Raw genomic sequence first — 15,095 nt, 5'->3', positions numbered from 1 at the left:
ACCCACCTATGTTCTAAGCTATGAGCCCAAGCAGTTTGTTTATTACTTAACCAATGAAATCAACAGATTGATATATGACACTCCCACATCATTATGAAACTTGGATTTTTAAAAAAAAAAATAACATGTGATTGGTGTTTTCTCTGCATGTACATCAGTATGAGGGTGTTGTTTCCCCTGGACAGTTACAGACAATTCGGAGCCACTGTGTAGGTGCTGGGAATTTAACCCAGGACATCTAGAAAAACAGTCAGTTGTATTACCTGCTGAGACATGAAGCTTGGCGATTCTCATCTCTATAGTTAAGATATGATTGTTAATACTATCAAGATAGAAGGTAATAGTGAAAGCTCACGGGAGAATAGTTTGGGTAATAAGAATAATGCAAATGTTTAAATGAAAAATAACTGCAAATATTAAAATGGTTTTGGAAAATAAACTTCATAGTTAAGCTACATTCTTATAAAGTATTACTGGATCTGTGAAGCATAATAGATTCCACAAATTCAGACATTTCCACTTTTCCACGTTTGTTTATGTTAGGAGAGAACTTCATAATATTGCAGAAAGAATGACTTAGATTTTATTTTGTAGAACATGAACGAATGAATTCCAGATGGGTTTGACCACCATTTAAAATATTTAACTATAGAACAGGTGAATATTTATAGTATTAAACGTTATAAAATCTCAGGCATGTTTCTTAAATCCGGGTTTAACCTTGTGTCTTTCATAGCTACTCTGGAAAACAGGAAGCGAGCTCAACCCATCCCAAGCCCAAACCACCAAGATATGTGAAATTCATACAGCAGAAATAATGAGATTTTCTGATAAGAGATATGGAATGAAAAATAGTTCTGCCCGGCAATCATTTCCAGATCATCCTTCTCACTGAACACTGCCGACCTTGGAGACTGCGGGACATGCAGAAAAGCGTACTGAGGTCTTGCAATTTTGGAAGTCTCCTTTGAAAGTAAGTCACTTTACCTCCATACAGAACAGTGTATGGGAAACTGTTAGTCTTCTGAAAGTTTTCAACATAATTTCTCTTCTTTTTTTGATGACTACCTTTGTTATATGATAATTCCTTGCACATATGTTATTGGGTGCTGGGGTCCCAGAAAGGCTAGAGTTAAATTGATGTAAGCCTAAACAGTAAGTATAGGCTGAGACTCCACGGCGAGAAGCTCTGATAAATGGAGGTTGATGTTTCCGACATGCCTGAATGGTTTTGACTAAGTTGTCTCTTGACTGGAAATCTCAAGAACTGAATTTTTCTGGGTATCTGTTTCTTCCTCTTTATTTGATTGAATATATGTTTATCTATGATTAAGACACATGCAATTATGTTCATTTCATTAGTGCCAGGGATGAAAAACTGGTTTATGCCAGAACACATGGTCTGATTACTTAAGGAACTTCATTGATCTTTATCATCATTAGCATTATCAATAACATGTTGAAAATCAGAAATATTTTACAGAATCAAGCTATGTTAATATAGGAATACTAGAATTCTTTTTTTTTTTTTTACTATAAAAGAGAAAGAAAAAGAAAGAAATACCCTTCATTTTCCCTCAAAGTTTATGGTTTGAGTTTAACTGATCATAAGCACAGTGTTCTTTAGGCATTTGTCAGAGGCAGAGCACAGTAAGCTTAATCCAAACTTTCTCAAAGGTATCAGGCTTCAAGATGATAAATCAGTAGGTATTGTGTTATTATAAATAATCAGCCAAGTATAAAATTTTTGTGCTCAAAGCAAGGGAGTTTTAAGGATTGTAAGTTCTTGTTTCACTCTTAGTTGGCTGACTGTAAGAACACTTTCATTTATATCTTTGCTCTCAAATTGAATCCATAAATGTGAAGGCAAATTTGACATGTCAAACGAGGAATGCAATAAGTCTTAAAATGTTTTAGCTTAATATTTATTAGGTAAATACAAAAGAAATAATAAAGCTATGGCATTTAACATCTACTTCCTATTATTATGGTGATGTCTTGAATGACTGCTGGTCACCTTGTCTCTTTGGTATTTTGTTATGTCAGGTGCATGAGTGAAACTACTTCTAGATAAGAAAGAGGAGCTGTAGTTCAGTGAGTTATAGGTGGCAGTATACACAGGAAAACTGCATGTGTTACAGCACAGGGGCATTCTGTTTTCCATTGGTTAACTTTTTTTATTCATTTCTCTTAGATTTGGATTTTAACCCAGGACTTCATATATATAAGCTAAGAATATACTCTTTGATCAACAACCTCAGCCTTGGTTGGCAGCTAGATATTTAATATTATTGTAGATCGTGACTTTTAACATTAGTATATCAAAAAAGAAAGAAAAAAGAAAAGGAAAAGAGAGAGGAAAAGAAAGAGAGGTCGATCACACAAAATTTGTGTGTGTTATTGAGGTATATTTTAAATATCAGGGTATTTTCTGAATGAAGCATTCTTAGGAACCTTTACTAAATACTTTTGAAAGTCATTATACATATATCAGCAAAAGCATATTCATCTGTCAGCAGAGCCAATACTAAGAGAATTTAAAGCAATTATCCATCATCAGTAACAGGTCTCTTTCCTGTCTGGGTCACTGTTCAAATGTCACAATCAAATGTGATTTTGTTGGTCATTTTAATAGCAAAATCCCTACTGCCCTACTGATTTATTATCTTGAAGTCTGATTCCTCTTAAAAAAAAAAAAAAAAAAAGCTAAGCACACACTTTCTGCTCTCTGTCCCCCAGCACACATGCTGATAATTTTATGGTAATAAATTTATACAATGTAAAGAAACAGAATAAACATTAAGATGACAACTGAAAGCTACTGGCTAGCATCCCAAGAGATTAAGGTGAGCTAGTGGAAGAGTGCATGGTACCTCTTTCCTTCCAGATCACAGAACACAGGCAAAGGTCTCATGAAAGCAATGAGAGCAGACTGAGAGAAAACATAGCAGACTGGGTAAGATTCAGATACACACATTGTATTGTATGCTCTGCTCCTGACTTTTTCTCCCTATTTTGAACAATTTGAAATGTCTTGCTCCCTTCTCCTTTACACAGTGGTCCTGCCCCTAATTCCAGCTCTTTGTGCACACAAAAGAAAGGGGGAACTTTCCTCACAGGGTTGCATACTATTATCTGTGAGAAGTAAACAATATTTTTGTTTTAATTGTGTTTTATTGAATGTTTTTTTTTTAAATTTGGTTCGTGATTTGTGTTCTCTGCAATTTGCTTTTCCATTTCAGCACATTCAATGAATTCAATTTTTAGCTCATTTTCAGTTTATGATTTTCAAATAGATATGTGTTTGCTTTTTTATTTGTATATTTACATGTGTGCATGTAGTGTGTTAGTCATTTTTCACATTGTATGTATATGTAGTGTATATGGGTGTGTGTGTGTGTGTGTGTGTGTGTGTGTGTGTGTATAGAGCCCTATGTGTATGTGCAGAGACCAAAGGAGTACTTTGACTGTACTATTCTGTTGGTATCCACATTATTCCCCCTAGAGCTCACTGATGCCCTAGACTGGCAAGCCAGCAGGCTTATAGGTGAATTGTATTTCCAGACTTGTACATGGGTGCTAGGCATCTGAATTGAGTTCCTAATGTTTGCACAGCAGGTATTCCTACCCACTGCGATATCCTCTCAGCTCTACATTTATTTTTAAATTAAGTTTATTTTAGTTGATGCCTGAGATCGTAAAAATTTAAGTATTTATAGACTATCAAGTGAAGATGTGAGTTTTCATACTTTTGTGCAATCTTTAGTGTCTATGTTGGGCTGAACACATCTAGGTACTCAAGAAATTGTCCTTTTTTATAGCAACCTCTTTTCTTCTTCTGGATTTTTGAGATATGCAGTACATTGTTGGAATTATGCTCTGTGCATGCTGCCTTTCAAGTTGTCTCATTTGCTTACTACTTGGGCAAATCCATAAACCTTACTAAATCTATGAAATCAGCATACTATAAAGATATCCAAACAGGAATTGTTTCTTCAGTTATCCTTCACTCATTTTCCCAGCCATTAGGGACTCAAACCTTGGGTTTTTCATGAACACTTTAAGAAAATGGTCTATTGTTAAATTTTATGTTATAATACTGCAGCATGTAGAGGTCTTGAATATGCTTCAGTGTTTAGATTTGAAAACAGATGCCGTCCTTGAGGACAGCAATCCCCAGAACAATAACCACTAACCCCTAACCCCTGCACCTATGCTCAATAGTCTACAATGCTGATTAGAACTTCGTTAGGTGTGAAAAGTTGAAATGTTGCTGATTCCAGCCCTTATTACGTTAGACTATCTTTAGTCCCCTTAATAGCATGCACTGAACACTTCTCCTTCTGTTCTACCACACTTCTAATTATCATCTGAATCCTTTTGGCTTCAGACAACGAACAGAAAAGGTAAGTATGTCATCAGCTGGTATCTGAAACCTCTGGTAAAGATTTTCCTGCTTCACTGTGACCCATCTACCTGTTATCCCCCGAACATACTTGAAAAGTACCTTTACATATAACTTTCTTTTGTTTAGTTAAGTATAAAATTGTTTCCACATTGGATAATGTTATTTGAGACGTCCAAAGCCATTTTCTTCCCACCATTCCTTTTAACTCAAGAAGAAATCATTATTTCATATAGATAAGAACTGTGTTTATTTCTACCGCTTTTAGAGACATCAACCAACTTCATATACACTGAGTCAAGTTTATTTTTAATGTAAAGTAAAACCATGAAGATTAGATAAAATAGGAGATCATTTCTCTTTGAGTTGGAGACATCAATCACTCAGACAAGGATTTGGTTGGTCCTGTCTTTACCTGATATCCCTAAGTCAAGCAGCAAGAGTGGAGGTCCTTGCATAGAAAATGAACATTATGCCCAAAGTCAGCACAGTCTCAATGCGTGTCACTCTAAGAAGCATTTATCAATAGCAGGCTGGGACATCAGTCTTTCCCTCTACTCATGCCTGGATTAAAACTATAATACAAGTACAACTGACTTAGTTTGCATATGTTATAACTTATGGAAAATATCATCTCATTAGGCTGAACCTACATGAGTCTATAATAGTAATGCAGGGGGCTGGAGAGATGGCTCAGCGGTGAAGAGCACTGACTGCTCTTCCAGAGGACCTGGGTTCAATTCCCAGAACCCACATGGCAGCTCACAACTGTCTGAAGATCCAGTTCCAATGCACATAAAATAAAGTTAAATAAACCATAAGAAATATTTAAAAATAATAGTAATGCAGGCATCAGGACCTTCACAATTATGAACACATGTTTACATTGTAGAAAATAAACTAATAACTTGTAATTCAATTTGAAATAAATAATGAAAAACCCTTTGCTTGCTCAATGAATTCATTCTTTCTGCAAATATATCGAACATTTTCAATATTGTCAAAATTCTTGATCTGTTAATGAACAATGCTTATGCCTTTGTGAGGGTATGTTTGAACAGATAGGGCAAAATGTAAATGTGCTCACTAAATAAATGAGATAGTTTCCTAAAAGGTAAAATGTGCCATGAATAATTGAAAATTTAGGTAAAAGGCGTGTATGAATATGAAATTACATACTCTAGGTGCCAGAGAGATGGGTAAATACTTAAAAGCAGTAGTGACGACAAGAGTTCAGATCCCAATACACATTTAACTGTTTTGCCCAAATCCGTGAAGTCCCCCAAAAGCCAACAAGGAGACCAAGGCCCATAAGTAAAAGCAAAGAACCTTTATTTTAAGCAAGTTTGCAAACTCAGTCTCCTGGCATGCCCAATGTATTGGAATAAACAGAGAGTCCAGAGCTCAGTCAGAATTGGGTTTTTATAGTAGTAAAGGTGGGGGTGAGCAGTTTCTGAGGTTCAGGACCTTTGACTAGCTGACATTTATCTAGGGGTGTCCTGATGAGTGTGTGCTGGCAGGTGGTCCTATCTACAGCAGTTGGAATGTTAGGCATTTCCTTTGGATGGTCTGTTCTTGGGTGGTGCTCAGGTAATCTTACCTTGTGGATCCTCCTGCAGCCAGGTATTGCTTCAGGGTAAACTACTGAGATTCAGGCCTCTTATTAAATCTATTGCTGGCTGAGTCCTACTCTGGCAAGAGACAATGGTTGAAAGGAAAGAACTTCCTCTGGGTGATCTGTTCATATTTAGCTTATCATGGCCGGCCCCTACAATAACAAGGCAGGCATCCTGCACATACCTGTCGCACCAACTCCAGGGGAGTCTGGAGGATTGATGGCTCCAAGCACAGCTGAAAAAATTCAAGTTTCAGGTTCAGAAAGAGATCTGCCTTAAGGAACAGCCACGTGGTGATAGACGAGGACATCTGATGTCCTCTCCTAAGCTCTGCGCCCATGAATACACATGTACAGATAAATACACATGTGCATGTGTACACACACACATACACACAGAGAGATTTAACAGTTAAGGACCTCTAAATTTCTGAGGTTTAAAACACCGAGATGAGGTTTAGAGAAGAAGTGGACAATGATTTTCATTGAGAACAAAAAATCACACATTAGGAGACAGATACTATATTGTCATATTTTGTTGTTTGTTTTTTGTTTGTTTTAGTATTTGCTTCATGAGTTGCTTTAAGGTTGATTTCACAATAGACACTAAATTGAATCTTTTCCCATCAGGTAGTTTGCCCTAAATACAGAAATTACAGAGAACCATGGATATAACTGTGTCACTCTGATGACAAAATGTCTTTTAAAGAAAGGATAAGACTGTCTGACTATACAATAGGCTTCCATTTTGTTTTGTTTTATTTTAGTGTGCTTTTATATTTTTTTTAACAGAAACAGAAGGTAGTTTTTCAGAATGCATCAGGGGAGGCAAACGTTGATTTAGGGAGCTGAGTGCCTAGAGAGGATCTTTAAGGACTTCCATGCTTACCTTAACAAAACACTTATTTTCCTTGGGGAGTTGTTAGACAATGAAATAAAAGTAAAGGAATTAAAAGCTAAGAAGAATCTAGTTATTGTTTGGTCAAATGAATTTCATGGAGAACTGGCAGTGAGCTGTGTCATTATCCCCACTCTAAGAGACATTGATTGTCTCTTGCCAAAATCTGATTTTCAGTCTACTGGGAATGAAAAGGCTTAAAGACACTGCCACATGTCAATATGATGGGCACTTCTAGAATGGACTGTGTGATATGAGTGTTTCTTGTATACTCTTGGTAAGGTTTCTCTTATTTCAGTTAACCCTGTAATAAATAAGTGGTGGTCTTAAAAGAAGCCAAGGTCTGTGCAAGCAAAATCTGTAATTACAAAGAATGGCGCCTCACTGCAGAAATACGAGCATTTTACCAACATGCATGTGTGTGTGTGTGTGCATGTATGCATATATTTTGTGGTATCTTGCTCAATCTATATACTGTTACCTATATGAATGTTTTCAGGTTTGGTCATTTCGTATTGGATCTCTTTATTAAAAACATCCTACTTTCCATGCTAAGACGTAATTGTCCAACACAAAATAAACTCACAAAATGAACTCAGGATATTTTTATAGACTTTTTGACCCCTGTTGATTTGCTTGGATGTTTTTCTCTTATTGCTTTTATGTTTTGGTTTCCATTTTTTAAAAGTTTTTGTTCTTGTGGCTGTTGGGTTTGTTTCGTTTTTGTTTGTGTGTGTGTGTGCATGTTTCTGGTTAGTTTTGCTTGTTTGATTTTGAAAAAGAGAGAGAAAGTAGCAAAAATTTGGGTGGGAAGGGAGATGGGCAAAGTCTTGGAGGAACTGAAATAGGGATGATCAAATTATACTACATGATACTTTTTTCTATAAACAAATATATCCATATAATATCGAATGTATAGCTTTGCCATATCTGATTTTCATATTTGATTTTAATCAAATGTTAATATGATTACTGGATGCAACCCCACATATTCCTCTATCGAAGGCCAACCTCAACAAAAATACTTTTTACCAGAGTGGGGGCTTGGGAATAGAAAAATTATATAAAGATGCACAAAAATAATAAGTCAGAAAACATAAGACAGTATCAGGAGGATAATTCAGGTACTACTCAGGCCCTGAAATCCACCTGTGTTTATTTTCTACAGCTTTTACACCCAGGGTAAGCTGGAGGAGAAGGTGACAAAAGACCTCATTAACATTATACAACAAGGTTAACTCACACAGTCAACTCTGAGACTTCCCATCATTAGCATTCTGTTGCCTAGGTGACTAGACGTCCCAAGTCAAGTACTCTGAGTCACTACCTTGAAGATAGCCCTTCCCCAGGTGACCTCATAGCAGAAGCACATCTGCATATCCTGACCACCTGCTGTCTGGATGGCACCAAGCTTCTCTTAATTTCAAAATGGGCCCCATGGCCCACTTCCTGAATTAGAAGGTACAGTTATGCCTATTAGTCTCCAAAATTCTCTGACCATCATGACAATAGGGTGAAACTGGGCCTGCATGTCTTGGCCTCCACATGCCTCACAAACTATCACCTATCTATTTTTAAATTATTATTAATGTGTAGGTTGTATGTGTGTGCATGGCTTGTGTGTTTAAGTGTGTGTGCATTGTGTGTGTGTTTGTGTGTGGATGGTATGTTTATAATTTGTGTCTTTGCATGGTGTGTGTGTTTGTGTGTGCATAGTGTGTCTGTGTGCATCATGTCTGTATACATGGTGTGTCTGTGTTTGTGTGCCTGGTGTATGTCTCTGTGTGCATGGTGTATGTATGTGCATTGTGTGTTTGTGTGCTTGTTGTATGTGTATGGTGTGTGTGTGAATGGTATTTGTGTGTTTGCACAGGTATGTGTATGTTTGCTTGGCATGCGTTTGCATGGTGTGCGCATCTGTATGTATGCATGGTGTGTGGGGGCATGATGTGAGTAAGGTGTGTGTGTGTGTGTGTGTTTGTGTGCATGTGTGCAGCAACATGCTCCCATGCCACGTACTGTGAATGTGGAAGTGAAGTCATAGGGTGGACATTGGTTGTGTTCTTCCATGCAATCTAGGAAATGAACTCAGGTTATCATTCTTGAGTAGCAAACACTTTTACCCATAGAGTCTTCTTGTTGGCTCCAGTCATTTTGAAAAAGGAATGTTTTATTATTCATTGAGATACGGTACAATGAGTGAATGAAATTTAATTCTTCAAAATCTTTGAAGAATCATGTTTGAATTATTCTCATATCCATTTACACTTTCTATCTAAATTATCGCATACATATTTACTTGTAAGTGTTATGCTTCTATCTTAATTTAATCACATAAAGTTGTAAGTATGCGTCTTATTTTCTGTAGAAAGACTGTTAAATTTCATATAATAGTTTTTTTTTGGGAGAAATGAGAGTAATTAAGAAGCACAGTGTTACCTGTTTAATTAACCTATTTGTATCCTCTGAAGAACCCTTGGTTGTGTGGAGTGTGAGGAAATTTGCCCAAAGCTAATCTGATCAGAGCTTTTTCTGACTCATTTGCATTGCTCTTTGGTCGAGTATTTTTTTTTAACTCCAAAGTAGCTTATCAAAAAATTCTATTCTATATGCTTATGCATAATTAGTATTTTTGAAGCTGTTAAATTCATATTCAAGTCTGGGTTCATATCAATCTCCTTTTGTTACAAAAGGAAAACAAATGCACATATTTTACAATAATGAAGGGTTCCTGTATGAAAACATCTCTCATTAAGTATAAGGATGTAAAATGTTGACACCCCTGAAGAGCTTAGAGTGAAGGCTTGTTGTAGGAATTCCTTCAGCCTTTAAGATACCAGCCGACTTGGGCGTGGCCTCTTATACTAGAAATGCTCTCTCTCCCAGCTTCTGGATTTGGTTCCTCTTCCCCATTCCTGCAGAAGACTGTGATCTGTGAGTCTACCCCTACATAAATGACCCTTTATTATATGCAATTCTGAGCTAGTGTCGGATTATTTTATAACTTCCATCTTCAATGACTACCAGTAGATCACACTTTCCAATCCACGTGGGACAAAGCTGGCTTCAAATGAACCTCAAAGAAGCAACTGGTATTTACTGGTATGAGTGCTATTGCGGTCTGGTGTCTCCTAGTCACATCATGTTAAGATTCAGCGATAGAAATAACTTAAAGAATTATTGTATATGAAGCAGAAAATTATTCATTAGTTAGATTTCCCAAAGTCCACTTGAAATTTGTACAACTCTCTAACCTGTAATGCCATACTGTAATGCCATGCTACTCATTTGACTCTTGTGCTCCAGTTGCCTTCCCTTAAGGCATTTCTGTAAGCCTTGCCCTACCAGACATGCTGAAGAGCCTTAACAAATATTAACTGGTTATCTGCCTCAGCATACTCACTATTTTTTTTTTTTTTACTATCCTATGAATTTACTCCCTCGTCCCACAATCCAGAGGCATCTAAGTTGCTTTCCTTCTCATCTTTCATCCAAATCCCTTGAAGGAATAATTGTTACATCCTTTTGGTTTCTCACGTGCATACCTTAGTCATCCCAAAATTCTAATTAAAACTAAGGACTGTGACACACCCGTTCTCTTTCATTTTGTATTCATGCTTCAGAACACAATTGTGTGTCAGTGACTTAACTTCTAGCTCAGAAGTATGTATTCTATTTCCATTTTCATATTTTTTATCTAAGAACAGACAGTTGATTTTTAGTTTTGCATGTTGCCACGAAAAAGAAAGACGGCATTTCCAGGGCTCATTTGTCACTTGATGAGATACGGCTAAAAGTCCCTGCCAAAGAGAGGTAAACAGATTATATTAGAGGTTGGTGAATTCTCTTTAAAAGTTAAGGACTGTGATACTTTCTTCCTCATTTTCCCGTTGAGCACAGTTATAGTGGCACATTTTACCTAACAGATTTGGGACCTTGTTGAAGGAAGGCCACATCCCATAATGGCAAACAGGACATATGGACAGACCCTGAGTGATGTGGCAGAGCTTCTATGAGCCTACATCACTTGCCTACCAGTTGCCTTCATTAGCATGAAATAGATTTCTGTCTTGTTCAAACACTCCAAGGGTATTTCTGTTCAGCATAGCTAAGCTAATCTCATTGCTTACATAGATTTGGCCCAGATATCCCTTACAAATTCTAGTCTTGTATTACAAGCTGCGATTTAATTCTAAAAATGAACCTACAGCTTATCTTGTTAGAAACCATATTCAGCCCTGTCTTCCCTAAACTTCTCCTTCCCACATTTCATGTATCAAATAATAATACCAATATAGACTGACTTTGGCTTTTTAAAAAATAAAAATAGGTTCTTCTCTCATACAGTTTTCTCTCCCTCCGCTTTTCCTCATCCTCCTGCATCACTTCCCCTAGATCGACTCCCCCATTGTATCCATTCAGAAAGAAGCAGGCCTCTAAGGAACAACAATAAAACATGGCAAAAAAGATTCGACAAGGCAAGTCAACCACCCTCATTTCAAGGCTGGACAAGGCAATCTACTAGGAGAAAACAGTCTCTAGAGCAGGCAAAAGAATAAGCGATTCACCTGATGTCACTACAGCTACATTATTGTACATTGCTTCCTTCTCATTGGCAGTGTAATAAAGTCAGTAGCACTACTACTAAATAATTTTAATTCACCTTCTTCTTACATATCTCCATTTCAGTAATATGTTCTCACATTTAAAGACTACATAGGTTTAATTTTATGTAAGAATTTCTTACTGACTTCCAGATATTTAAGTGGGGTATATTGCCTATTGGGAATAATATCAATATTTTCAAATGATTAGTAATGCCTAAAACTCAGACAATAACTATAGTAAGTAGCTAAACACAGTGTAATACTAATGCACTCTCATGCAATTGCATAGGACACAGACCAATATTCGCTACACTGGGTGATGTAACTATGTAGGCTAAGGTATTTAATTAGATGTAGGTAATTTCAGTCTCAGATTTATCTCAATGAATAAAAACTCAGATTTGAAATCCATTCCCATGAGCAGTATTTAGATTCCTGAAGCCCCAGGTCTTGTTTATATGCAGGCTGTGGTTTATGAGGGAGGGACGGAGCCCTAATTTTCCCTAATTATGCTATTATCAAACAAACTACTAAACAACTGGACTCAAGATCTATCTTAGTAAATGACAGTTTCTTCTGTAGACACCTACCTTTACTGAGCTTTACAGCAGTTGCTTCCTTGTTCTTAAAATCTTACTATTCATATAAATAGTACAGTCTTGCACAATTTGAATGTTATATACCCAAAAAATATTACATTAAATTTTATTTCGGGTCATGTTCCTTTGTAACTAACATTGTAAGAATCACATGTATCATCAAGAGTAGTTCTGGATAACCAGTTATCTTCTCAAATTAGATATACACTTTACTTTGATTATGTCTTCCTTTTAGATTCGGTTAAAGGCTAACACACAGAGATTCCATAATGATTTTATGTGTCTACCTCGCCATAACTGTGCACTATTGTGTGAGGTATAATCTTGCTAGACAGTAACAAATAGTTTTCTAGGCATAGGCTTAATACTCATCTCATTAGCAACACCTGAGAATTCCCATTGCTCTCCTAGGCTTCCAGGCCCTGCTCTCAGCTGAAACTGCAGTTTTCTGCTGATCTCATAGGTGTGTGCCTTCACACACCACGGCTATTTTCATTCAAGCCTTACTGATTATCACCTAAATTTGTGATCTTTCTTTTCCTCCCTGTCCTTTCGTTGTCTATCCCTTTTTGTTTCTTTAATTTCCTATTTTTCTTTCCTTTAACCCATTCTGCTCCCCTCTCCTCCCTTTATCATCCTTCTACCCCATTTATGTCATTATCTTCCTTTTTTAATTTTTTTTCCTTTTTCTTCTCTTTGCCCTTCTAGAGACAAGGCCTCATAACTTTTAATCCCATTTTTCTCCTAAAGAACCCTTGAGCAATATATTTTTCATACTTTTATTATATTTAACCTTTTCTATACTTCCAGCCTGACTAAATATTTTTAGTTTCAAAGTTATTGTTTCTTTTGCTGTTTACCTGATTAGGGATCTGTCCTTGATTGCATATATGGAGACCATCTCTCCCTTAGTGATTGTTTTCTTTCTCTTTTTAATGTTATGTTTATGGATGTCTTGTCTGCCTGCATGTCTGTGTACCACATGGTAAGTAATGCTAGGGAGGTTGTTGAATCTTGGGGACTAGAGTTAAATATATTTGTGAGCCACTAGGTGATGCTGCAAATTAGACCCTGATCCTCCATAAGAACAAGTGCTCAGGAGACAGAGGCCCGAGGATCTCTGTTATTTCAAGGTTACCTTGGGGCTACACAAGATTGATCAAGAAACAGATCCAGGTGGTAGTTGTTCACACCATTAATCCTGGTGTTTGGGAGTAACACACTTTTCATCCCAACATTAGGGAGGTAGAGACAGGAGCAATATGACTAAATGAAAAGACATATAAAGGGGAAGAGACAGGAACTCACTCAAATGTGGAGTCTGAGATTTGGTGGAGACAGAGTACAGTGTAGGCCGTCTTGTTCTGAGCATTGAAAAAGGCAAAGTTCTCTCTATTGCCTTCCTGCTCTGTCTCTCTGATCTTCAGTATTAACCCCTATATCTGTCTCTGGGTTTTTAAATCTCAAACCACTATTTGTTTTAAAGCATTAATCTTGTTTTCTCGTCATGCTTAGTGCTTCTGGCACTTTCTTCCCTACTGAAGCTTTTTGTTTGTTTGCTTGTATTTTGTAATCTTTTTATTGTCCATAAGTTACAATCTTAAACTCCATTGATTGACATAATCTTTTGGAAAAAAAAATGTGGTTTGTGATCAAGTCTTCTTCATTAGGAACAACTGTCACTTTAGAGTAGGCCACAACATTCTTATCTGTGCCTTCTAGATGAGTGTTGGTGTATTGCTTTTCTTATTTCAATTTCCAGAGTTGGTCTGTGAGGGGGTTCTGTCCTGCCAGGTGAATATTCATACATTAGCTTAGTTGTCAAGCTGATATTGTATGAAAAGACCTAGAAATAAAGGATCTCCAAAGCAGATTTCATTGATGGTCACAGTGCGTCAAGGTACTCCAATATCTTATTTCAAGGAATATTTATTATTTATTAAATACTTTACAAATAATATTTGGCAAGCTATCTGGTGAAATTTATGTATCCATTTAGCTGTGACAATTTTATTAAAGACGATTGTGACTTCAAGACTTTAAGTAACACATCCAAAGCAAGCTGGAAGTAGGAACGAAGATATAAACTCAAGTCTTATTCCATCCCACTCTCCTTTGATGTATCTCTTTAAATGCAATTTCAAGTTTTAGCCTGACAGACTCACTTATTTCAAATGATATCATCACTTTAAAAATAAATGAAAGAGCCCTGCTCTAAATTAAGGCGCATCTGGATTTCTCACTGTGAACATTTCTTTTCGAATCCAGATTCAAATAGAATTATTTACCTTTTTTAAAACTTTCAAAGTCATCCTTCTTGTCTTATGTATTAATTGAATATACTTTATTTTTGCTTCTTTGAGGACTTTATGGGTGCAGTACAGAGAGTGTTTTGAGGGCAGCTCGCTGAGACCAGACTTAAGTTGTGGTTTGTATTGTAAATGTCCTCTAAACAACATGCACTGAAACATTGTCTAACAGTGGATGTGATACCAGGAAGTAGCTAAATCTTTGGACATCGAAAACTCGTGGGAGGTGGTGTATCTTGGGAGGGGACTGGAGGGCATAAGTTCCTCCATTGCTCTCCTGTTCCCCATTCTTTGTGACATGGGCAATGTTGCGCCACAGTTACACTCCACCATGATGTTCTACTTCAACAGAGGCTCAAAGTGGTCGAAACACTGGACCATGGACATACTCAGTTGAAAATGTGAACCAAAATGGAGGCTTCCTCTCTTTATGTGAGTCACCTCAGGCATTTGTCACAGGGACAGCAAGTGTAAGCTCAGATTTCATTCCTTCCTTCCTTCTTACCACTGATATGCTATGAGTGGACTGAAGAAAACACTTGCATGAATAAAGATTAAATTAAGGAATTTCACTTACCATTTGTCTTCAATGCTATTTACTAGGATTGCCTTTTCTGAAAATTTATTGGTTTATATTTATGTCTGGTTAATGCGGTTTGAAA

At 36.8% G+C, this 15,095-nt stretch overlaps 1 long non-coding RNA gene across 2 annotated transcripts in view; it reads left to right on the top strand.

The window, feature by feature from the left end:
- LOC113458231 overlaps nucleotides 1-15,095 on the top strand; it is a 60,272-nt gene that overhangs the window by 9,274 nt on the left and 35,903 nt on the right. For both annotated transcript variants that reach the window (XR_003378646.1, XR_003378647.1), the window contains one exon: nucleotides 737-973. This is a non-coding gene — a long non-coding RNA (uncharacterized LOC113458231). The remainder of the gene's footprint in view (nucleotides 1-736; nucleotides 974-15,095) is intronic.

Source organism: Microtus ochrogaster, chromosome 1 (assembly GCF_000317375.1).
Source record: "Microtus ochrogaster isolate Prairie Vole_2 chromosome 1, MicOch1.0, whole genome shotgun sequence".
NCBI lineage: Eukaryota > Metazoa > Chordata > Mammalia > Rodentia > Cricetidae > Microtus > Microtus ochrogaster.
This window is presented reverse-complemented; position numbering and strand designations above follow the sequence as displayed.